At 50.9% G+C, this 24,774-nt stretch overlaps 1 long non-coding RNA gene across 1 annotated transcript; it reads right to left on the minus strand.

Annotated features, from left to right (window-relative positions):
- Positions 1 to 15,722: 15,722 nt before the first annotated feature.
- Positions 15,723 to 20,328, minus strand: LOC144335617 (uncharacterized). The gene is made up of 3 exons (XR_013406567.1): positions 20,260 to 20,328; positions 16,083 to 16,146; positions 15,723 to 15,852 (listed from the first exon to the last, which is right to left on the minus strand). It is a non-coding gene; the product is annotated as an uncharacterized LOC144335617 (long non-coding RNA).
- Between the last annotated feature and the right edge of the window lie 4,446 nt (positions 20,329 to 24,774).

Raw genomic sequence — 24,774 nt, forward strand, 5'->3', positions numbered from 1 at the left:
GGAAGGAACCCTGAGTAAAAATTTCGTGCTACACATACACTGGAGTCTTCCCCCTCCTCATTTATAGCTGAAGAAACCGACTCCAGGACAGCAATGGCCACCCAAGGCCACACTGAAAATTCTTGGTAGAGCCGAGGCGACATATCTGAGCAAGTCAGCCCAGGCCCTCACCAGAGCACCCCTTCCCCGCTTCCTCATTCTTCCTCTTGCATACCGGTATTTCTCTTACTCCTCTCTTTCAAAAGAAATTCTTGTTTTGTTTTGTTTTGTTGTTTTTGAGACGGAGTCTCACTGTGTTGCCCAGGCTGGAGTGCAGTGGTATGATCTCGGCTCACTGCAACCTCCACCTCCTGGGTTCAAACGATTCTCCTGCCTCAGCCTCCCGAGTAACTGGGATTACAGGCATGCGCCACCACTCCCAGCTAATTTTGTATTTTTAGTAGAGATGGGGTTTCTCCATGTTGGCCAGGCTAGTCTCAAACTCCCGACCTCAGGTTATCCACCCGTCTCGGCCTCCCAAAGTGCTGGGATTACAGGTGTGAGCCACCGCGCCCAGCCCAGAAATTCTTATTTGTTCACATGTTAAAGGAGAGATGCCATCAATATAGAGACTGATCCAGAAGACAGCAACAGATTCCAAACAAATTTTTTTTCTTTTTCTTTTTTGAGCTGGAGCCTTCCTCTGTAGCCCCGGTTGGAGTGCAGTGGCGCAATCTCAGCTCACTTCAACCTCTGCCTCCCGGGTTCAAGCGATTCTCCTGCCTCAGCCTCCCGAGTAGCTGGGATTACAGGCATGTGCACAGCTAATTTTTTTTTTTTTTTTTTAGTAGAGACGGGGTTTTGCCATGTTGGCCAGGCTGCTCTCCAACTCCTGACCTCAGGTGATCTGCCTGCCTCGGCCTCCCGAAGTGCTGGGATTACAGGTGTGAGCCACTGCACCCAGCCCCAAATTCATTTTTATGGGATATTTGTTCTTTAATTGTATGTTGAATGTAGCAAGTTTCCATCCTAAGTTGGGTTTGTCTTGTGCTGAGACACTGGCTTCCTCTGAGCACCCCATGCCAGATGGCAGGGACCAGGAAGTCTGGGAAGCAGTTTCTTCACTAGTGGATAGGCCACACACAGATAATCAAGAAGCAAATGTTCAGGCTCATCAGGCTAAATACTTCTGGGGCCTACAAATAGAGTGAGAAATGCAAAGTACCACTCCTCTCCTTGCCCAGATAAATGGAACAACTAGACCAACTAGACTCTGGTTTCCCTCCAGGCTATGCCAAGATTTGAAGGATTCACATCTTCACTGCTGCTGTCTAGCACGGTGTATCTGCCTGAGAGACTGTCTCTCATTTCCTCCCTCTACTGCCCAGGCGGGTCTGGTCCTGCTGATGGATGCTTCGTCAAGTCTGAACATAATAATGGCCCTTCCTAGGCTGCTGCGTAGGACCCAACTCCCAGCCCACTACCTTCATGCAACTGGAAAATCAGGTCTTCAGCTTCCCCAGCAAGTCATCTCAAGGTGATAGAAATAGGGGCCATGTTTTGGCTGGGCATGGTGGCTTATGCCTGTAATCCCAGCACTTTGGGAGGGTGAGGTGGGTGGATCATCTGAGGTCTGAGGTCAGGAATTTGAGACCAGCCTGGCCAACATGATGAAACCCTGTCTCTACTAAAAATACAAAAATTAGCCAAGCATGGTGACATGTGCCCATAGTCCCAGCTACTTAGGAGGCTGAGGCAGGAGGATCGCTTGAACCTGGGAGGCGATTGGATTGAGCCAAGATCGTGCCACTGCACTCCAACCTGGGCAACAGAGCAAGACTCCATCTCCAAAAACAAAAAGGAAATAGGGGGCTGGGCACAGTGGCTCATGCCTGTAATCCCAGCACTTTGGGAGGCTGAGGCGGGCAGATCACTTGAGGTCAGGAGTTCAAAACCAGCCTGGCCAACATGGTGAAACCCCATCTCTATTACAAGTACAAAAATTAGCCGGGTGTGGTGGCAGATGCCTGTAATCCCAGCTACTCGGGAGGCTGAGACAGGAGAATTGCCTGAACCCAGGAGGCGGAGGTTGCAGGGAGCCAAGATCACGCACCTGTAATCCCAGCACTTTGGGAGGCTGAGGTGGGCGGATCACGAGGTCAGGAGATCGAGACCATCCTGGCTAACACAGTGAAACCCCATCTCTACTACTGTCTCTACTAAAAACACAAAAAATTAGCCAGGCGTGGTGGCTGGCGGGTGCCTGTAGTCCCAGCTACTCGGGAGGCTGAGGCAGGAGAATGGGCGTGAACCTGGGAGGCAAAGCTTGCAGTGAGCTGAGATTGCACCACTGCACTCCAGCCTGGGCAACAGAGCGAGACTTTGTCAAAAAAAGGAAGGGAGGGAGGAAGGGAGGGAGGGAGGGAGGGAGGGAATGAAGGAAGGAAGGAAGGAAGGAAGGAAGGAAGGAAGGAAGGAAGGAAGGAAGGAAGGAAGGAAGGAAGGAAGGAAGGAAGGAAGGAAAGAGGGAAGGAAGGAAGGAAGGAAGGGTGGCCATGTATGGGGAGAGCACTGCTTAGAAAATGGGGTTCTTGTCCTAACTCAACCTTTATCCCAACCCACCTTTCTAGGCCAACCGTGCAGAATCACTTCAAAACCCAGCTCACATATCACCTTTCTGTATTCAATTCTTCCCCAGGCAGAGATGGCCCCTCCTCTTCTCCCTGTCACTCCTGAACTCTGCACATAACTGTCGTTACAGTACTTACTTATCCCATTGTTTATAACTAGTGGCAGACTTGTTTGTCTCCTAGTCCTGTGAGCTCCTCAAGGGAAGAAAATTGTCTTGGTCATCTCATTTTCTAGTTATAGCACATGGCAGGTATTCAATATATAAACAAATAATTATGGAATCTTTCCAAAACAAGAGGGTGGGGCGGAGTGATTCTTTCTTTTCTCCCTTCCTTTCTTCCTTCCTTCCTTTCTTTCTTTCTTTTTCTTTTTCTCTCTCCCTCCCTCCCTCCCTCCCTCTCTCTCTCTCTCTCTCTTTCTCTTTTTTCGACAGAGTATCGCTCTGGTTGCCCAGGCTGGACTGCAATGGCACGGTCTCAGCTCACTGCAACCTCCGCCTCCTAGGTTCAAGCGATTCTCTTGCCTCAGCCTCCCAATTAGCTGGGATTACAGGCACCTGTGACCATGCCCAGCTATTCTTTGTATTTTAGTAGAGACAGGGTTCCACCATGTTGGCCAGGCTGGTTGCAAACTCCTGACCTGAAGTAATCCACCCATCTTGGCTTCTCAGAGTGCTGGGATTACAGGCATGAGGCACGTCGCCTGGCCTTTTTTGTTTTTTGAGACAGTTTCTCTCTTGTTGCCCAGGCTGGAGTGCAATGGCATGATCTCGGCTCACTGCAACCTCCGCCTCCCGGGTTCAAGCGATTCTCCTGCCTCAGCCTCCCAAGTATCTGGGATTACAGGCATGTGCAACCATGCCCGGCTAATTTTGTATTTTTAGTAGAGACAGGGTTTCTCCATGTTGGTCAGGTTGGTCTCGACCTCCTGACCTCAGGCCATCCGCCCACCTAGGCCTCCCAAATTGCTGCGATTACAGGCGTGAGCCACCGCACCTGGTGGGGCTGGGTGATCTTAAAGGTCGCCTTCCTTACCTAAGAGTTTGTGATGACCCCAATCTCATTTCCAGTATTGATGATCCAAATCTCACTTTCAGGCACAGAGAAATCAAAGACCCAAGATTCCCAAACCCTCAAATCCATGTTTGATCCACACGTCCCAACCTAGTTGGGCTCTGGGACATAAAGAAATTATGTCTATACATTTTGGACACGGGTGTATGAGTGCCCAGTAGAAAGGATGTTGGGGTTAGCGATGCCTGTCTTCCTCCTGTGAGCATGTATCAGTCATCTAAAAGCATTTTGGGGTCTGTCATGACAGTGTCCCAATAAGTTGGTGTTTCTCTGATAGGAGAGATGATGGAGGGATTCTCCAAGGGAATGGGCATGGAGGCAAAGCGTATCTAGAGGGGGTGAGTGATTTGCTAAACCACGCACATGTTGAGGAGTGATGGAGATTCTCAGTTAGTATTCTCAATTGCAAGAAGGTCTTGACTAGGCTAAGGTTTACAGTCTGCCACAATGGGGGCAACTGGTCATTTCTTCTCTCTTTTGTTTGAGGGCAGAGCAGGAATCTAGGAAGAGCTAGTTTTGAGGGACTTTCAAGTAAAGGATCCTCCTTGATGTGGTTTGAAACATTGCCGCTGTGTGTTTGGATAAGGCTAAATTAGCCCTCCATAAAGACTGGGAATGAAGAGATGTCTGAATATAACTTGTGGGACACAGACTGAGAAAAGCCTGTGGGTACAGTGGAAGAACCCAGCCCAAGGTATAAGACAGCAGGAAAATCAAATCCAACTCTCTTCGCCACTTTCCAGCTTAGGGTTTTTTTTTTTTTTTTCCTTGAGACAGTCTTGCTCTGCCACCCAAGCTGGAGTGCAATGTTGCGACCTCAGCTCACTGCAACCTCCACTGCCCAGGTTCAAGCAATTCTCCTGCCTCAGCCTCCCGAGTAGCTGGGATTACAGGTGCCCGCCATCACACCTGGCTGATTTTTGTGTTTTCTTTTTTTTTTTTTTTTTTTTGAGACGGAGTCTCGCTCTGTTGCCCAGGCTGGAGTGCAGTGGCCGGATCTCAGCTCACTGCAAGCTCCGCCTCCCGGGTTCCCACCATTCTCCTGCCTCAGCCTCCCGAGTAGCTGGGACCACAGGCGCCGCCACCTCGCCCGGCTAATTTTTTTTGTGTTTTTAGTAGAGACGGGGTTTCGCCGTGTTAGCCAGGATGGTCTCGATCTCCTGACCTTGTGATCCGCCCGTGTCGGCCTCCCAAAGTGCTGGGATTACAGGCTTGAGCCACCGCGCCCGGCCTGATTTTTGTGTTTTCTTTTTTTTTTTTTTTTTTTTTTTGAGACGGAGTCTCGCTCTGTAGCCCAGGCTGGAGTGCAGTGGCCGGATCTCAGCTCACTGCAAGCTCCGCCTCCCGGGTTCACGCCATTCTCCGGCCTCAGCCTCCCGAGTAGCTGGGACTACAGGCGCTGCCACCTCGCCCGGCTATTTTTTGTATTTCTTAGTAGAGACGGGGTTTCACCGTGTTAGCCAGGATGGTCTCGATTTCCTGACCTCGTGATCCGCCCATCTCGGCCTCCCAAAGTGCTGGGATTACAGGCTTGAGCCACCGCGCCCGGCCTTGTGTTTTCAATAGAGACGGGGTTTCACTATATTGGCCAGGCTTGTCTTGAATTCCTAACCTCAAGTGATCCACCCGCCTTGGACTCCCAAAGTGCTGGGATTACAGGCGTGAGCCACGGTGCCTGGCCCCAGCTTAGGGTATTTTTTAAAGATAGAGAAAAAACACAGCAGTAGGTTGGGGGTTATTATTCTCATTGGCTGTGGTAGATGAGGTATTTTTAGGCCTCACCCAACTCATCTGTAAAAAATAAGTTAATGTTTTTTGAATGCCTGCTACTGGGACCGAGGGTTAGACATAGCTCATCTCAGTGTCCTCTATCACCCTACAAGGAGAGAATACCATTTACAGATGGGGGCCCAAAAAGATCACTGTGCTAGCCCAAAGTCACACAGCTGATAAGTGGCAGGGCAGAGGCCTCATTGTGTCTCCCAGTACAAAAATAGCAGTCTCTTCCTGCATTACAGAATTGTGAGAATGAGAAGACAATGAACTGGAAAGCACATCTTAAGACACAAAGTGCTCCACGAATATAAAGAATGACCGTCTGTTGTGAGACAGCCCTGGCAGTTATGAAAGCACGTGTGGTTTTGTCAGAGGCATTTGAACCACAGCGACTCCATCTTGAATAGGGGCTGGGTAGAATGAGGCAAGAGCTACTGGGCTGCATTCCCAGATGGCTAAGGCATTCTAAGATTCTAAGTCACAGGATGAGATAGGAGGTTGGCACAAGATATGGGTCATAAAGACCTTGCTGGCTGGGTGCGTTGGCTCATGCCTGTGATCCCAGCACTTTGGGAGGCCAAGGTGGGCGGATCGCCTGAGGTCAGGAGTTTGAAACCAGCCTGGTCAACATGGCGAAACCCATCTCTACTGAAAATACAAAAATTAGCCAGGCGTGGTGGCAGATGCCTGTAACCCCAGCTACTTGGGAGGCCAAGGCAGGAGAATTGCTTGAACCTAGTAGGCAGAGGTTGTAGGCAGAGGTTGCAGTGAGCCGAGATGGGGCCACTGCACTCCAGCCTGGGTGACAGAGCGGGACTCCATCTCAGCAGGAAAAAAAAAAAAAGACCTTGCTGATAAAACAGGTTGCAGTAAAGAAGCCCGCCAAAATCCACCAAAACCAAGACGGCCATGAGAGTGAACTCTGGTTGTCCTCAGTGCTACACTCCCACCGGCGCCATGACAGTTTACAAATACCATGGCAACGTCAGGAAGTTACCCTATATGGTCTAAAAAGGGGAGGCACGAATAATCTACTCCTTGTTTAGCATATCATCAAGAAATAACCATAAAAATGGGCAGCCAGCAGCGCTCGGGGCTGCGCTGTCTGTAGAGTAGCCATTCTTTTATTCCTTTATTTTCCTAATAAACTCGCTTTCACTTTACAGACTCGCCCCAATTTCCTTCTTGCACGAGATCCAAGAATACTCTCTTGAGGTTTGGATCAAGACCCCTTTCCAGTAACAGTCTGACCCAGAAGCATGGAGCCACCTGAAGGACCCTTGGAAATGTAGCCCTGATGGGTGACCCACAGGACTGAGTCTCACTGGATAAAACAAAACTGTGTAGAGACGAGGAGAGCCACCCAAGCGCCTGCAGTGAAGCAATTTTAGAAACAGACATAGAGAAGGGCCCAAGAGAAGTGGGATCAAACCAGGTCTCTGGGCATTTCTGCCCCTTCCAGATGCCATAGAAGAAAATGCCATTGTGTGTATGTGTGTGGGGAGTGTGGGTGGAGTGAAGTCTGGAGCTGCCAGGCGGCCAGTGTCTGGCAAGGTTGTTCAGGTGATTTGTGGAGCCAATGGGTGGGAGCCCCACACTCTGGGCCCGTAGAGAGCAGCTTTTATTAGAAACCTTCCATTTTTCTGGCATTTCCCTAATGTAGCCAAGCCACTCTTGGCACGCGCGCGCACTTCTAGATGTTCTTAGCCCCAGAGTGGATTTGATTTGAGGTAGGATAGTGGGGTGTTGGAGAAAGGGCACGGGGCTGGGAGACACAAACGTGGGCTCCAATGAATCAGCCCCCGTCTCTGGGCCTCGGTTTCCTCATCAGCAAAGCGCACAGGGTGGACCCATGAGCTCTTAGACCCCGCTGAGCCACAGGATGTCAGATCCTGTGATTCTCCGATTGGCTCTTAAGGAGCAAGGGAACTGTCAGCCCCGGACGGAGGCGTCGCTCTCAGACCCCAGCTGAGGCAGCGGAGGGGACGCCCAGCTGAAGTCGTCTGAGCCCCATCCCCCGCTGGGGCCCCCAGGTTGCCGACTCTCAAGTGCCCGCGCTCCAGTGAGCGAGTGTCAGGAGCCGACGCAGAAGGCGCCCTCCTACGGCGAGCAGCGGGCAGGGGCCTGCGGGGCACAGTGCTCGGGGCGCCCGGGGACGGGACGTGGCGCCTGCCGAGGCGTGGCCGGGGTTGGGTGGGGGCTGCCGCCGGGCGCCGGGTCCCCGCCGTGGGGCGACTCGTCCTTCCTGAACGTGCCACGCTCCGCGGTCGCTCGACCACAAACAAGGAAGCTTGGGGGACGCCCGGCGGGCGCCGAGGCCAGTGCGAGGCCGGGGCTCCGCGGGGAGGGCGGCCGGGGCAGCCTCGTGGGCCGGGACGGGACGCGAGGGCGGCATTGCTCTGCTCACTCAGCGGCCCGGCCCCCACCCCCGACGTCTGAATAGCTGCTGTGTCTCGGCGGATCCGATTGTTTCACTCCGAGACTGGCTGGCTCTGTGGAATTTCCAGACACCCCTGTGGGACAGGTCCCGGGGGCGGGGGAGGAATCTGTTTTCCGGAAAAGCCAGGCACCAATCCTCGTTGGCTCTCCTCGTTTGATCCTCTCAGGCCGCACTGGCCTACGGGTTTGGCAGGAACAATGCCCCATCTTACAGATAGCGAAACTGAGGGGAGATACGTCCAGCAGAAAGGAGAGGAGAATTCCCACCCGCCCTCAGTCCGGGCCTGGAACGCCCTCGGTTGCGGGCTCAGAATGTGACAGGCCCGTCGCCCTCTTTCTCTGGCTGCAGCCTCTGCTAAGGGGTTGGCAGGTGTCAAGGATCTCCAGCGCACGGGGGAGGGAGACCCTGGATCCTGTTCTGGGCTCCCCTGGCTTCCTTTTGCGAGGTGACTCCACCCTCCCCTTCCTGCCTTTTTCCCCTACCCCTCAGGGCACAGGCCTGGGTGACAAAAAAAAAAAAAAAAAAAAACGAGGGCTCTAGTCCTGGCAGGGCCACAGCTTCCACTGAGATCTCCATTTCCTCGCTGCATCCCGTCGGTGCTGGAGGCTAAGGACCAGCACTCCTGTTTTCTCATTAATAAAGCTAACTAAGGCCCCACGCAGTGGCTCACGCCTATAATCCCAGCACTTTGGGAAACTGAGGTGGGTGGATCACCTGGAGTCAGAAGTTCAAGACCAGCCTGGCCAACATGGTGAACCCCATCTTTACTGAAAATACAAAAATTAGCTGGATATGGTGATGCACCATATGTCTGTAGTTACCACTACTTGGGAGGCTGAGGCAGGAGGATCGCTTGAACCTGGGAGGCAGAGATTGCAGTGAGCCAGGAAGGCCACTGCACTCCAGCCTGGGTGACAGAGCGAGACTCTGTCTCAAAAAAATAAAAAAATAATAAATCTAACTAAAGGCCACTGAGTGTTCCAATTTGTGTACCTTGGGCAAGACCATTCCCCATCCTGGGCCTCAGTTTCCCCATTTATATCACGAATATTCTGGGATTCTCATTCAAATACATCCTCTGCAGGCAACAGCCTGCCAGAGGGAGTTAACTTTTTTCTTTTGCTGTATTACTCACCTCCCCAGCACCTGTGTACACAGTAGATACACAGTAAAAGGTTAACAAAGTATAATAGGGCCCGGTGCAGTGACTCATATTTGTAATCCCAGCACTTTGGGAGGCTGAGGTGGGTGGATCACTTGAGATCAGGAGTTCGAGACCAGCTTGGCCAACATGGTGAAACCCCATCTCTACTAAAAATACAAAAAAAAAAAAATTAGCCAGGCATGGTGTCAGGTGCCTCTACAGTTCCAGCTACTCAGGAGGCTGAGGTGGGAGAATTGCTTGAACCCGGAAGGCAGAGGTTGCAGTGAGACGAGATCACACCACTGCACTCCAGCCTGGGCGACAGAATGAGACTCTGTCTCAAAATAATAATAATAAGTATAATGGTATCTTTTCTTGCCCCCCTCTGTCAACAAATTCCTAATGGTGACCAAAAACAAGGAGAGAAAAATAAGCGGTTTATCAGCCGTATTTTCTCTGCATCACCGCAGTGATTGGAGTTGACTCCCACTTCCTGAAGCTGGGGGGAGGGCAGCAGAAATTTTTCCACTCAGAAGCTCGGTTTGGGCCTGGCACAGTGGCTCGTGCCTATAATCCTGGTACTTTGAGAAGCCAAGGCAGGAGCATTGTTTGAACCCAGGAGTTTGAGACCAGCCTAGGCAACATAGTGAAACCTGTCTCTAAGAAATAAAAAATAATAATTAGCTGGGCGTGGTGGTGCCTGCCTGTGGTACCAGCTACTAGAGAGGCTAAGGTGGGAGAATTGCTTGAGCCTGCGAGATCGAGGCTGCAGCGAGTTGTGATCATGCCATTGCACTCAGCCTGGGTGACAAGAGTGAGACCCCGACTCAAAAAAAAAAAAAAAAAGAAAAGAAAAAAAAGGCCGGGCATGGTGGCTCATGCTTCTAATCCCAGCATTTTGGGAGGTCGAGGCGGATCACCTGAGGTCAGGAGTTCGAGACCAGCCTGGCGAACATGGTGAAGCCCTGTCTCTACTAAAAATACAAAAATTGGCTGGGTGTGGTGGCACATGCCTGTAATCCCAGCTATTCAAAAGGCTGAGACAGCAAAAACGCTTGAACCAGGAAGCAGAGCAGTGAGCCAAGATCGTGCCACTGCACTCCAGCCTGGGCAACAGAGCAAGACTCCACCTCAAAAAAAAAAAAAAAAAGAAGAAGAAGAAGGAAAGATGCTACGTTTGAATTTGATCTCTGCTCCTTTACAGCTTCTGGCCTCATAGCCACTTTAACCCCTTGATTCTGACATGTCCTCTGGCTCATGGGTATGTCAGAAATAATGGCACCCATTTTACAGGTGCAAAACCAAAGGAATAAAGTGAAGTGGCCAATGGCACACCACAAAATACAAGATGGTAAGATGTAGACATAAGACTGCTTTCTTCATTGGTTCAATGAAGATGGTGATAACAGCAATAGAGCCTGTTTTACAGGATTGCAGGAGGCTCGGCTGCAACAGAGGGAACGCTGTTTAGAAGCTGCGAACTGGCCGGGCGCGGTGGCTCACGCCTGTAATCCCAGCACTTGGGGAGGCCAAGGCGGGCGGATCACGAGGTCAGGAGATCGGGACCATCCTGGCTAACACGGTGAAACCCCATCTCTACTAAAAATACAAAAAATTAGCTGGGCGTGGAGGCGGGAGGCTGAGGCAGGAGAATGGTGTAAACCCGGGAGGCGGAGCTTGCGGTGAGCCAAGATCGCACCACTGCACTCCAGCCTGGGGGACAGAGCAGAGACTCCGTCTCAAAAAAAAAAGAAGCTGCGAACTGCTCGTTGTTGGTGGAGCAGTAGCCGCAGTGACACAGATGCTTGGCGAGGGGCTGGGAGTAGCCTTCCTTCCAAACGTGTTTGCCTGCAGTTCATAAACAGGGCTGGGCTTAGGCACTGGACGCACAAGGATGAACAAGACATGGTCCCTGCCTTGGCGGAATTGACACTGTGGGGGTAGGGCACAGACGAATACACAGGTAGCACAACACATGCAGGCAGTTTTTATAAGGTATACAGCCAGTGTTGTGGGAGCTCAGGCGGCCTCCTGGGTGTATTAGGTTTGTTTATTTGTGCTTTGTTTTAACATCTCTGCCATCTTCGGCAGCTCCCGTAAGAGGAACATGGACAGTTTGGGACCTGCCACCCTTTAGCCAGCTTGGGTGCCGCACCTGAGGGAGGGACTGATTGGGTGACACCTCCCCTCTTTCCTTGAGTCTCTGGGTGACCCTGTGTGACTAGGGCTGGGCAGCAGAGCATGCAATTCCCAAAGGCCTCAGGAACAAGCCTGCGGGCTTTCCTGTGGGGCGATCAGTCCAGGGAGGTCACGGCAGGTGGTCACATATGTGGAGTTTGGTTTTTTGTTGTTGTTGGTTTTTTTGTTTGAGATGGAGTTCCACTCTTGTTGCCTAGGCTGGAGGGCAATGGTGCGCTCTCCGCTCACTGCAACCTCCACCTCCCGGGTTCAAGTGATTCTCCTGCCTCAGCCTCCTGAGTAGCTGGGATTTCAGGCGCCCGCCACCATGCCCGGCTAATTTTTCGTATTTTTAATAGAAATGGGGTTTCACCATGTTGGTCAGGCTGGTCTTGAACTCCAGACCTCAGGTGATCCACCCGCCTCGGCCTCCCAAAGTGCTGGGATTACAGGCATGAGCCACCACGCTCAGCCAAATAAATGTGCCTTTATTTATACTTGCAAATGGGTCAAAGATTCAGCATGTGGTACAAAATTCAAAAGGTACAAAAAAGAACACAGTGAAAAGTAAGTCTTCCACCTTCCTCTGCTCTCAGCTTCCCAATTCTCCTCCTCAGAGGTAAACACCCTTGTTAGTTTCTTCTCTGTCCTTCCAGAAATCAAATATTCTCTTTTAGGAATTTTTTAAAAAGCATTATTTATCAAGATGTGGTCTACAGACCCCCTGAGTCAGAATCGCCCACATCACAAACATTCAAGTTGGAGAACACTGCTTTGAAGAATTTACCAGCTATCATCCTGTGATGGGAAGGATATTTCCAGATGGCCTTATTTCCTCGCATGATCTCAGCTCACTGCAACCTCTGCCTCCCAGGTTCCAGCGATTCTCCTGCCTCACCCTCCAGAGTAGCTGGGATTACAGGCACACACCACCACCATGCCCAGCTAATTTTTGTATTTTTAGTAGAGACAGGGTTTCATCATGTTGGCCAGGCTGGTCTTCAACTCCTGATCTCCTGATCCGGCCACCTCGGACTCTCAAAGTGCTGGGATTACAGGCTTGAGACACCGCGGCTGGCCCAGATGACCTTATTTCTAAGAGAGGAGACTAAGACTGAACCTGGTCAAATTCATGCCAGGTCTAGAACGAGTTTCCAACACTTTCTGCCACGCTAGTGTTTTGCAGACCCTGCGTGTACGTGTGCTTGTGTGTGTGTGTGTGTCCTTAGGAGCAAATCCTTTCTCCAAATAAAATAATACCTGGAAACACACACACATGCAAAATAAAAGCAGAACTCCTCCTGTTGAAGTAGGGGTGGGGTGAGCAGGGGACCTCACTGAGCCTTCCTTGCCTTATTGTAGGCCCTGTGGCACCTCCTTGGGACCCAAGAGTGGAAAGACCACAGTCTCATCTTAGGTGACATCCTAGAGGTGACAGGAATTTGGTATTCAGATGGTCAAATCCAAGGTGGGAGAAGAGGAATTGGAAGTCCCACCTCAACTTCATTGCTGGGAACCGTGGATGTCCCCATTGTCCCCAGTGCCTGTTCCTCTCAGTCAACCCCCCTCTGCATTCCTCAAGCTCATCTTAAGCTGATGAATGCAGAAAGCTGTTTGGAGCCCAAGCATCCCCAAGCAAAGAGGTGGCCTCAGCCAGGCACGGTGGCTCACACCGATAATCCCAGCGCTTTGAGAGGCCGAGGTGGGCAGATCACTTAAGGTCAGGAGTTCAAGACCGGCCCAGCTAACATGGTGAAATCCTGTCTCTACTAAAAACACACACACAAAAAATTAGCATGGTGGCATAGGCCTGTAATCCCAGCTACTCAGGAGGCTGAGGCAGGAGAATCGCTCGAACCTGGGAGATGGAGGTTGCAGTGAGCCAAGATCACATCAGTGCACTCCGACCTGGGTGACAGAACAAGACTCTGTCTCAAAACAAAACAAAACAAAACAAAAAAGGCCGGGCGCAGTGACTCACGCCTGTAATCCCAGCACTTTGGGAGGCCGAGGTGGGTGAATCACAAGGTCAGGAGTTCGAGACCAGCCTGACCAACATGGTGAAACCCCACCTCTACTAAAAATACAAAAAAAATAGCTGGGCGTGGTGGCAGATGCCTGTAATCCCAGTTACTAGGGAGGCTGAGCCAGGAGAATTGCTTGAACCTGGGAGGCAGAGGTTGCAGTGAGCTGAGATTGTGCCACGGCACTCTAGCCCAGACAACAGTGACAGACTCCGTCTCAAAAAAAAAAAAAAAAAAAAGTGGACTCGTTTGAGCATTCACATTCCTGACCACCTTAAGTGTATTTATCAAGACTGCTAAGGTGCCCAGCACTATAAACTCCAAGAAATCTAAAACTAGTCCTCACTCGCCAGTTACTCTCAATTTAGCTGGAGAGAGAAGATATAAAAAGAAGTGATAATGACCAGGCACAGTGGCTCACACTTGTAATCCCAGCACTTTGAGAGGCCACGGCAGGAGGATCTCTTGAGCCCGGAAGTTTGAGACCAGTCCTGGCAACCTAGTGAGACCCCATCTCTGAAAAAAGTAAAAGAATTAGCCTGGCATGATAGTGCATGCCCGTGGTCCCAGCTACTTGGAAGGCTGAGATGGGAAGACTGCAGGAGCCCAGGCGGTCGAGGCTGCAGTGAGCTGAGATGGCGCCATTGCACTCCAGCCTGGGCAACAAGAGCAAAACTCCATCTCAAAAATAAGTAAATAATAAATAAAAAGGAAGTGAAGTGATAGTGACATTAAGCAGGTGTGTGCTGACTGCCAAGTGAGGGGTACAGGCAAGTGGGCAGATGGGCAGGCAGGTGTCTCCAGGGATGTGAGGAAGTGCGAGATCAGTTTAGGGGGAAAGACCAGAGCTGGGCAGAAAGAAATTGCAGGCAACACTGCCTTCCAGGGGAAGCCTGGCCACTTTGAGATGCGATCAGAGCTGAAGAAGCAGTCAATTGGGCCCTAAAGCCCTGAACTCTTTTTTTTTTTTTTTTTTTAAGACAAGATCTTACTGTGCTATGTAGTGACAGGATCACAGCTCACTGCAACATCAAATGGCTGGACTCAAGTGATCTTTCTACCTTAGCCTCCCGAGTAGCTAGGATTACAGGTGCATGCCACCACGCCTGACTAATTTTTGTATTTTTTTGTAGAGATGGGGTATTGCTGTATTGCCCAGGCTGGTCTTGAACTCTTGGGCTCAAGTAATTCACCTGCCTTGGCCTCCCAAAGTGCTAGGATTACAGGCATGAGCCACCACGCCCGGTTGGGCCCTGAACTCTAATCCTAGCTTAACTGGCTTGAGGGACTTGGGTTGGAGTTGAGAAAGGTTTTTCTTTTTCTTTTTTCTTTTTTTTTTTTTTTTTTGAGACTGAGTTTCGCTCTCGTTGCCCAGGCTGGAGTGCTATGGCACAATCTCAGCTCACTGCAACCTCTACCTCCTGGGCTCAAGCAATTCTCCTGCCTCAGCCTCCCGAGTAGCTGGCTAATTTTTGTTTGGCCACACCTGGCTAATTTTTGTATTTTTAGTACAGACGGGCTTTCACCACGCTGACCAGGCTAGTCACGAACTCCTGACCTCAGGTGATCCACCTACCTTGGCCTCCCAAAGTGCTGGGATTACAGGCGTGAGCCACCTTGCCCGGCCAGAGTTGAAGATTTTTACAGCCGACTTCCATCCTTCAAACTCGCTTCATCGTAAATCACAACTCTATCCTTTGAGTGGCTCCACGTGGCTCACGCCACTGCAGCTGCACGCTGGCCTCCTAACTGCTGTTTGAACACACCGAGACTACTCCCACCTGAGTACTTGCTGGTCTCTCGGCTGGAAGGCTGTTCCCCAAGGTACCTGCATGGCTGGATCCCTCATTTCTTTTTTTTTTTTTTTTTTTGAGACGGGGTCTCGCTCTGTCACCCAGGCTGGAGTGCAGTGGCCGCATCTCAGCTCACTGCAAGCTCCGCCTCCCGGGTTCACGCCATTCTCCTGCCTCAGCCTCCCGAGTAGCTGGGACTACAGGCGCCCGCCACCTCGCCCGGCTAGTTTTTTGTATTTTTTAGTAGAGACGGGGTTTCACCGGGTTAGCCAGGATGTGGATCCCTCATTTCTTTCCTTCACTGGGCTCAACACCTGATCAGAGAGGCATCCTCCAACTGCCTTGTGTTAAACAGCATCCTTCCCGCTCTCAACATGCCTTCCCTGCTTTATGTTCTTCATAGCATCTATCATCATATGGCATTCTATATATTTACCTGTTGGCTGCCGCTCCCATTAAATGTGAGTTCCATGTGGGCAACACTGTTTGTGCCCCTGGTGCCTAGAACAGCACCAGACACATAGTAGGTATTACACCATAAACATTCATTGAATAAGTCAGTACATGAGTAACTCCCTCTCTCTTCTTTTTTCTTTCTCATCCCCGTGATTGCCAGGAGAGAGTGACTCCCTCTCAATGATTCTCACAGAATCCTCTCTAGGATGGAGGGGGGTGCTCACGTTGGCCTGGAGCTTTGATCTCATGGACAGCAGAGGTCCTGGTGCAACTTTACCATGCCACAGCAGATGTAGCAGTGCAATTGTAAATCTCACCAGAAGGTGACAGTTGCCAAGGTGACAGCTTCTCAGGGTACCTGATAAGGAACCGGGTGGAGAGGAGACCTAGGCTTGGAAAGGGAGCACCATAGGAGTTGGTGGGAGCAGGTGAAAGGCTTGGTTTCTTGCTCCCTGCCTGGTGCCTGGTGACTGCAGACACTGAGTCAGGGACCAAGGGGAGGAGGGAGGCAGTCATTGTCATGACGGGAGCATCAGTGAAACTGCTGGCCTGGTGTCCCCTCCTGGTCCTGGACTCCATGTCCTTTACCTGTCCTTGGCACCCCAGATGAGTCAGCAAGATCCAGCCTCTGAGGTTCATTGCAGCACTTCCCCTGGGGGCAGATTAGAGGATGTTGCATGATATTAAGTAATACATCTGGAGCAGGCGCAGTGGCTCATGCCTATAATCTTAGCACTTTGGGAGGTCGAGGCAGGTGGATCACCTGAGGTCAGGAGTTTGAGACCAGCCTGGCCAACATGTTGAAACTCTGTCTCTACTAAAAATACAAAAATTGACCAGCTTGGCCAGCATGGTGAAACCCTGTCTCTACTAAAAATACAAAAATTAGCTGTGTGTGGTGGCGCATGCCTGTAATCCCAGCTACTCGGGAAGCTGATGCAGGAGAATCGCTTGAACCCGGGAGGCGGAGGTTGCGGTGAGCAGAGATCGCGCCATTGCACTCCAGCCTGGGCAACAGACCGAGACTCTGTCTCAAAAAAAAAAAAAAAGAAAATTAACCAGATGTGGTGGTGCATGCCTGTAATCCCAGCTACTCAGGAGGCTGAGGCAAGAGAATCTCTTGAACCTGGAAGGCGAAGGTTGCAGCGAGCCGAGATTGTGCTGCAACACTCCAGCCTGGGCAACAGGGCCAGGCTCTGTCTCAAAAAAAAGGAAAAAGAAAAAGAAAAAAAAAGGTAACACATCTGGGAGGGAAGGAGGCTGGGAAAGCCAGCAGCAGCCTGGGGACAAGGGTCATCTGGACTGAACCTGTCTCTGTATGCAACCCTACAGTCCAGGAAACAGGTGGGGCTGGGAACTCAGGGAGAGGCGGGGCTTCCCTAGCCTCAGCTGAAAATCAGCATTTTAGCTACAAGCAGGTGAAAAAAGACAGTTTCAAAGCAGCAAATCCTCATAGAAAATGAATGTAGGCATGCCTTGCTTTAAGCCACTCCTTATAGAAAAACTGAATCTCAGGCCGGGCGCGGTGGCTCAAGCCTGTAATCCCAGCACTTTGGGAGGCCGAGACGGGCGGATCACAAGGTCAGGAGATCGAGACCAGCCTGGCTAAATACGGTGAAACCCCGTCTCTACTAAAAAATACAAAAAACTAGCCGGGTGAGGTGGCGGGCGCCTGTAGTCCCAGCTACTCGGGAGGCTGAGGCAGGAGAATGGCATAGACCTGGGAGGCGGAGCTTGCAGTGAGCTGAGATGCGGCCACTGCACTCCAGCCTGGGCGACAGAGCGAGACTCCATCTCAAAAAAAAAAAAAAAAAAAGAAAGAAAAACTGAATCTCTCCCAAGAGTAAACAATAAAGGGGGTAATTCTTCATTTGAAAAAGGGATGCTCCTTGGAGACATAGGTGAGTATCCCTTGTGAACTGGAACTGCCTTTATAAATATTCAGCTTCCTCATAACTTGAAATGTTACACTTCCTGATTTATAAAACTACCTTCAAATACAGGAATACTTTCGCACATATATAATCTCATCAGATTCTCTCTCTGTTTTTTTTTTGAGTCTCACTCTGTCGCCCAGGCTGGAATGCAGTTGCGCAATCTTGGCTCACTGCAACCTCCACCTCCCTGGGTTCAAGCAATTCTCCTGCCTCAGTCTCCCAAGTAACTGGGATTATAGGCGTGCACGCCATCACACCCTGCTAATTTTTGTATTTTTACTAGAGATGAGATTTTACCATGTTGGCCAGGCTGGTCGGGAACTCCTGACCTCAAGTGATCCACCCGCCTCAGCCTCCCAAAGTGCTGGGATTACAGGTGTGAGTCACCGAACTCAGCTGATAATCTCATCAGATTATCAAAGGAACCTGTGAGGGATCTATCATTAGACCCCCTCCCCTGCTTTTTTTTTTTTTAGAGACAGGGTCTTGCTCTGTTGCCCAGGTTGGAGCTTTTTGTTTATTTTAGAGACAGGGTCTTGCTCTGTTGCCCAGGCTGGAGTGCAGTGGTGCAACCTCAGCTTACTGCAGCCTAGACCTCAAGAGATCCTCCTGCCTCAGTCTCCTGGGACTACAGGCGCGCACCACCACACCTGGCTAATTTTTAAAATTTTTGGTAGAGATGGGGTCTCGCCATGTTGCCCAGGCTGGTCTCAAACTCCTAGGCTCAAGCAATCCTCCCGCCTCGGCCTCCCAAAGTGCTGGGATGACAGGCGTGAGCCACCGCACCTGGCCAATTATCTCCATTTTGCGAGCAAGGAAACAGGCTTAGAGTGGATCAGTCACACAGTTCAGGCAGGCCTTCAGGCTTGAAGCACTTCCCAGCACATCACACCTGTCCCCATGTGATTCCAACACAGCTCTTGGGAGGCTGGTACAGAGCAACAGACTATGATCCCATGTGAGAGATGAGAAAACTGAGCCCCAGGGAGGAGAAGGGCTCCAAATAGATTCCCTGACTGAGTCTAGGCTCTAGAGTCAGACACACCCAGGTTCAAGCCCTAGGTCTACCACTCACCAATTCTCCTTGGCAGGTACTTGAACTCTTGGTGCCTCAGTTTCTACATCTATAAAATGGGGATGATAATAACTAGGTCATGGGAGCTGGGAGGGTGAACTGAAGTGATGTATGTTATTGTTTAGAGTGCTGCCTGACACACGGCTGCTATTTGTATGCTGTCATTCTTGTTATTTTCAGAGTATTTCACACTTGTATGAAATATCCACAGAGGCGTGTAATGGAGAGGCTCCTCTGGGGGCAGGCAAGATGTCAGTCATCCCTCATCCTAGCCCTTCCCTCCCCTCACCACCCTCAACCCTTCTTGAAGGTCACACTAGGCTGGTTCTGTCCCAGCCCCCAAGAACTTCCCTGCCACTGCCTGACCCCACCTTGAAGCTGCCCAGTGGCCCTGGCAGATGAATGGCATCTCCCGGGGCCGCACCCGGCATGTGGTCATCCTGCCTCTGCCTGCGGCAGGGCCTGGAGCCTGGACGTGCCTGGCAGGCTGCCAGGGCTTCTTTGGTAGGGCGCCCCGCCACTCCCTCTGGGCCCCTCTATTCTGGGAGCTGTAATTTAGACAGCCTTCCCCGCCCCAATTGCTATCTGTGGCAGCAGTCCCTGTTCCCCAGGGCCCTGCCCACCCCTCCGCGGCTGCCTTTTCATAAACAGCTCCCGGGCTGCCCTGTTATCTTGGGCGCTGTGGCTCTGGGGAGGAGGCCCTGCCACCCTGGAGATACAAAGAATCCCTCCATCCCAGGGAGAAGCTCACCCAGTGCGGACAGAGGTGGGATAAGGCCCTCACCCACCAAAGCTCAATATAGCAGCCCTCAGAACCTGACCCTGAAGTCTGCTGGATGGGGTGGGGTGCAGAGAAGAGGATAGGCTGTCATTTTTCCCCCAACCCCCTGAGGACTGGGTCAGCCGGGGCTGTCTCCTAAAGGCCCTTGCCTCAGCCATGCATGTTCAGCCACAGGCCACAAAATGTATGTGTGTGTCTCTGTGTTGAGGGTATCAATAATAGCAACAAAACTGATGTTTCTAAAATGCAAATGTGCCAATGTTTCTAAAATGCAAATGAGCCTGGGGAGGCTGAGGGGAGAGCATCTCTTGAGACCAGGAGCTCAAGACCAGCCTGTGCAACATAGCAAGACTCCATCTCTACAAAAAAAAATTAAAAATTAGCTGGGTATGGTGACCAATTAGACCTAGCTACTTGGGAGGCTGAGGGCAAAGGACTGCTTGAGCCAGCAAGGTCAAGGCTGCAGTGAGTTGAGATTGTGCCACTGCACTCCAGCTTGGGCAACAGAGCTAGACCGTGTCTCAAAAATAAAATAAAACATAGGCCAGGTGCGGTGGCTCACACCTGTAATCCTAGCCCTTTAGGAGGCCGAGGTGGGTGGATCACTTGAGGTCAGGAGTTCAAGAGCAGCCTGGGCAACGTGGTGAAACCCCGTCTCTACTAAAAATACAGACAAATTAGCCCGGTGTGGTGGTAGGCACCTGTAATCTCAGTTACTTGGGAGGCTGAGGCAGGAGGATCACTTGAACCTAGGAGGCGGAGGCTGCAGTGAGCTGAGATCCTGCTACTACTGCACTCCAGCTTGGGCGACACAGGAAGACTCCGACTCAAAAAAATCAAAATCAAAGTAAAATAAAATGCAAATGAGATTGTGTCACTCTCTGACTCCAGACCTTCAGTGTTTCCCCACAGCCCTTATGGATGAAGCTCAAAAGACCCTCCACGCTCTGCCTTTTCTACCACTTCTCTCACCTCAGTGCCTTGGCACGAGCTTCCCCGGCCCCTGCCTGGACTTTGTTCTCCTCTTCACGTAACTCCTGTTCATCCTGCAGGTCTCAGCTTATAAGTCATTGCTCATGGAACCCTCCTATGACATCACAGACACTCCCTCCCTGTTCCTCCCTTTGGACTGGGATGGGTGTCCCTCCTGAGTTCACCAGAAGCACCACGCCCTTGCCTGTGCACTGCTCTACCTGCTGCCAGCTATAAGTGCTCCCAGGGCTGAAACTTCCTCTTACTGTTATTTTTCAGTCCCTAGCCCAGTCCTGGCACACAGTAGGTTTTCCAAATATATTTGTTGGAAGAATGTGCGAATGAATACATGAATGACTCCTCTGGCCCTCCAGGATGTGTGGGTGTCTTGGGAGGTATTTGACTACTTTGTGCCTTCCGTTTTCTGTTCTTTTTTTTTTTTTTTTTTTTTTTTTGAGACAGAGTCTCACTCTGTCGCCCAGGCTGGAGTGCAGTGGTTCGATCTTGGCTCACTGCACGCTCTGCCTTCTGGGTTCATGCCATTCTACTGCCTCAGCCTCCCAAGTAGCTGGGACTACAGGCGCCTGCCACCATGCCTGGCTAATTTTTTGTATTTTTTAGTAGAGACGGGGTTTCACTGTGTTAGCCAGGAAGGTCTTGATCTCCTGACCTTGTGATCCGCCCGCCTTGGCCTCCCAAAGTGCTGGGATTACAGGCGTGAGCCACCGCACCCAGCCTATTTTCTTTCTTTCTTTCTTTCTTTCTTTTTTTTTTTTTTTTTTTTGAGGCAGAGTCTCCCTCTGTCACTCAGGCTGGAGTGTAGTGACACAATCTCGGCTCACTGCAACCTCTGCCTCCTGGGTTCAAATGATTCTCCTGACTCAGCCTCCCAAGTAGCTGGGACTACAGTCACGTGCCACCACTCCCAGCTAATTTTTGTATTTTTAGTAGAGACAGGGTCTCGCCATTTGGTCAGGCTGGTCTTGAACTCCTGACCTCAAGTGATCCGCCCGCCTCGGCCTCCCAAAAGTGCTGGGATTACAGGCATAAGCCACAGCACTCGGCCATGCCTTCCATTTTCTAGGAAAGTCCAGATGTTCCTTCGTCCTCTAAGTATAACTTCAGGCTTGCTGCACTGTCTGTCCATCTTAATCTGGTCATTATGGTTGCTATCGCCATGAGTCTGCTAGCGGGGAGCCCCAGCGGGCTTTGAGGATGCGCTCTAGGACAAAGCAGGCATCCTTAGGTTGAGGGGGAGAAGGGCATAGGAGGAGGGCGTCCTCGGGCCGTGGGTCACTTACAAGCAACAAGTCTGTTACCAGGAGGGAAGATGAGCCAAATGGACAGGTCAGGTCCTTATTTTGGCATTTTCTGCTGTGCTATAGAGACACGCTTTGTATTTTGTTTGCTCCAAAGAGGGAAAACAGAAATAACAACCTACAACTACAGCCACTCAGCTGGAGTTAAATTGTTTACCAGTTATCCCAATAACTGTTGGAAGACCTCTGAAATGTCAGTATTCCTGCATGCAAACTACAATTTCTGTGGTGCCAGCTACTCAGGAGGCTGAGGCAGGAGACTCACTTGAACCTAGGAGGCAGAGGTTGCAGTGAGCCGAGATTGCACCACTGCACTCTAGCCTGGGCGACTGAGTAAGATTCCATCTCAAAAAATAAAAGTAAAAATAAATAAAAAATTAGCTCAGCGTGGTGGCGTGTGCCTGTAGTCCCAGATACTTGGGGGGTGAGGCAGGAGAGGATGGCTTAAGCCTGGGAGGTGGAGGGTGCAGTGAGCCAAGATTGAGCCACTGCACTCCAGCCTGGGTGACAAAGTAAGACCCTGTCTCTAAATAAATAAATAAATAAATAAAGCCTCCCTCATGTCTACCCCATTTCCCTGCTTTAATTTTCTCCAAAACACTTACTGCTCTCTAAGACACTGGGGTTTTTGTAGGTTTTTTTTTTCTTTTTTTTTCTTTTTTTTGTGAGATGGAGTCTTGCTCTGTTGCCCAGGCTGGAGTGAAGTGGCGTGATCTCGGCTCACTGCAACCTCCACCTCCCAGGTTGAAGCAATTCTCCTGCCTCAGTCTCCCGAGTAGCTGGGATTACAGATGCCTGCCACAACGCCCAGCTAATTTTTGTATGCTAATTTTTGTATTTTTAGTAGAGATGGGAGTTCACCATGCTGGCCAGGCTGATCTTGAACTCCTGACCTCCTGATCTTCCCTCTTCAGCCTCCCAAAGTGCTGGGATTACAGGCGTGAGCCACCATGCCCAGCCAAGGGTTTTGTTGTGTTTTGTTTTCTTGAGATGGAGTTTTGCTTTCGTTGCCCAGGCTGGAGTGCAATGGCGTGATCTTGGCTCACCGCAACCTCGGCCTCCTTTTCAAGCGATTCTCCTGCCTCAGTTTCCCGGTGTACAGGCATGCACCACCACACCTGGCTAATTTTGTATTTTTAGTAGAGACGGGGTTTCTCCATGTTGGTCAGGCTGGTCTCAAACTCCTGACCTCAGGTGATCTGTCCACCTCGGCCTCCCAAAGTGCTGGGATTACAGGCGCGAGCCACCACGCACAGCCGGTTTTTTTTTTTTTTTTTTTTTTTTTAACTTACTTCTTGTGTTCACTGTCTGCCTTTTCCATAAGCCCTGTCAATTTTGCTTACTGATATATCCCTGATTTAGTTTTTTTTTTCTTTTCTTTCCTTTTTTTGAGACAGAGTTTTGCTCTTGTCGCCCAGGCTGGAGTGCAGTGATCTCTACCTCCTGGGTTCAAGTGATTCTCCTGCCTCAGCCTCCCAGGTAGCTGGGATTACAGATGCCTGTCACCACACCCAGCTAAATTTTGTATTTTCAGTAGAGACGAGGTTTCACAATGTTGGCCAGGCTGGTCTCAACCTCCTGACCTCAGGTGATCAGCCCGCCTCGGCCTCCCAAAGTGCTGGGGTTACAGGTGTGAGCCACCGTGCCAGGCCTGCCCTCCTAATTTTTAAAAAACTTTTTTACAGAGATGGAGGGTCTCACTGTGTTGCCCAAGCTGGCCTCGAGCTCCTGCGCTTAAGTGATCCTCTAGCCTCAGTCTCTCAAAGTGCTGGGATTTGGGAACTCACATACCTGGCTAGTTTTCTATTTCTATGTAACAAATTACCCTCAAAACTTAGCAGCCTACAACACCAAGCATTTATTGTCTCCCACAGCTTCTGCAAGCAGGGTCCTCATGAGGTTGCAGTCATCTCAAGGCTTGACCAGGGCTGGAGGGTTGACCTGGCTGTGTCCAGGCTCACATGTTGACCTGACCAGGGCTGGAGCCTGACCAGGCTGTGTCCAGGCTCACTCATGTGGTGGTTGGCAGGCCCAAGTTCCTCACTGGCTATTGGCAGGGGCTTTGGCTCCTTCCCATGTGGGCCTCTCTATAGGGCTGCAGACACCGTGGCAGCTTGTTTCCCCCAGAGCGGGCAACCAAAGAAGAGGGAGGGCAAGAGAGTGAGACAGCATCCAAGACAGAAGCCGCAGTCTCTCATAACCTAACGTTGGAAGTAATGGTCCTTTGCTTCCCGGTTCTGCCAGCAGGGGACTACGCAAGGATGCAGACATCAGGAGGTGGGCAGCATCAGGCCATCTTGGAAGCTGGTCACCACAGTCCCCTACACACACCTGGCACATAGAAGATTCTCAAGAAACATTACAGGGCACGGTGACTCACGCCTGTAATCCCAGCACTTTGGGAGGCCGAGGTGGGCGTATCACTTGGGGTCAGAAGTTTTGTTTTGTTTTGTTTTGTTTTGTTTTGTTTTGAGACGGAGTCTCGCTCTGTCACCCAGGCTGGAGTGCAGTGGCCGGATCTCAGCTCACTGCAAGCTCCGCCTCCCGGGTTCACGCCATTCTCCTGCCTCAGCCTCCCAAGTAGCTGGGACTACAGGCGCCCGCCACCATGCCCGGCTATATTTTTTTTTTTTGTATTTTAGTAGAGACGGGATTTCACCGTGTTAGCCAGGATGTCTCGATCTCCTGACCTCGTGATCCACCCGTCTCGGCCTCCCAAAGTGCTGGGATTACAGGCTTGAGGGGTCAGAAGTTTAAGACCAGCCTGGCCAACATGGTGAAACCCCATCTCTACTAAAAATACAAAAAATTAGCCAGGCGTGGTGGCGCGCACCTGTAATCCCAGCTACTCAGAGGCTGAGGCAGGAGAATCACTTGAACCCAGGAGGTAGAGGCTGCAGTGAGCTGAGATCGCGTCATTACACTCCAGCCTGGGCAACAGAGCAAGACTCTGTCTCAAAAACAAAACAAAAACAAAAACAAGAAATAGCGGTAGAATGAAAGAATGAAGACAGGAATGATTTTGGCATAGTGAATAGTTGGGTCTATCCCTGAAGGATCTTAAACACATTCAGGTTTCTTCACACCCCCACTGAACCCCACAATGCTCTCTTATCATTCACCTCCATCTCTTCCCAGCCATGTGACTGGGGCAAGTTCCAAAACTCACAGGCCTGTTGTGGGGATTAAAAGACAT

This window comes from Macaca mulatta, chromosome 16 (assembly GCF_049350105.2).
Source record: "Macaca mulatta isolate MMU2019108-1 chromosome 16, T2T-MMU8v2.0, whole genome shotgun sequence".
Classification (NCBI taxonomy): domain Eukaryota; kingdom Metazoa; phylum Chordata; class Mammalia; order Primates; family Cercopithecidae; genus Macaca; species Macaca mulatta.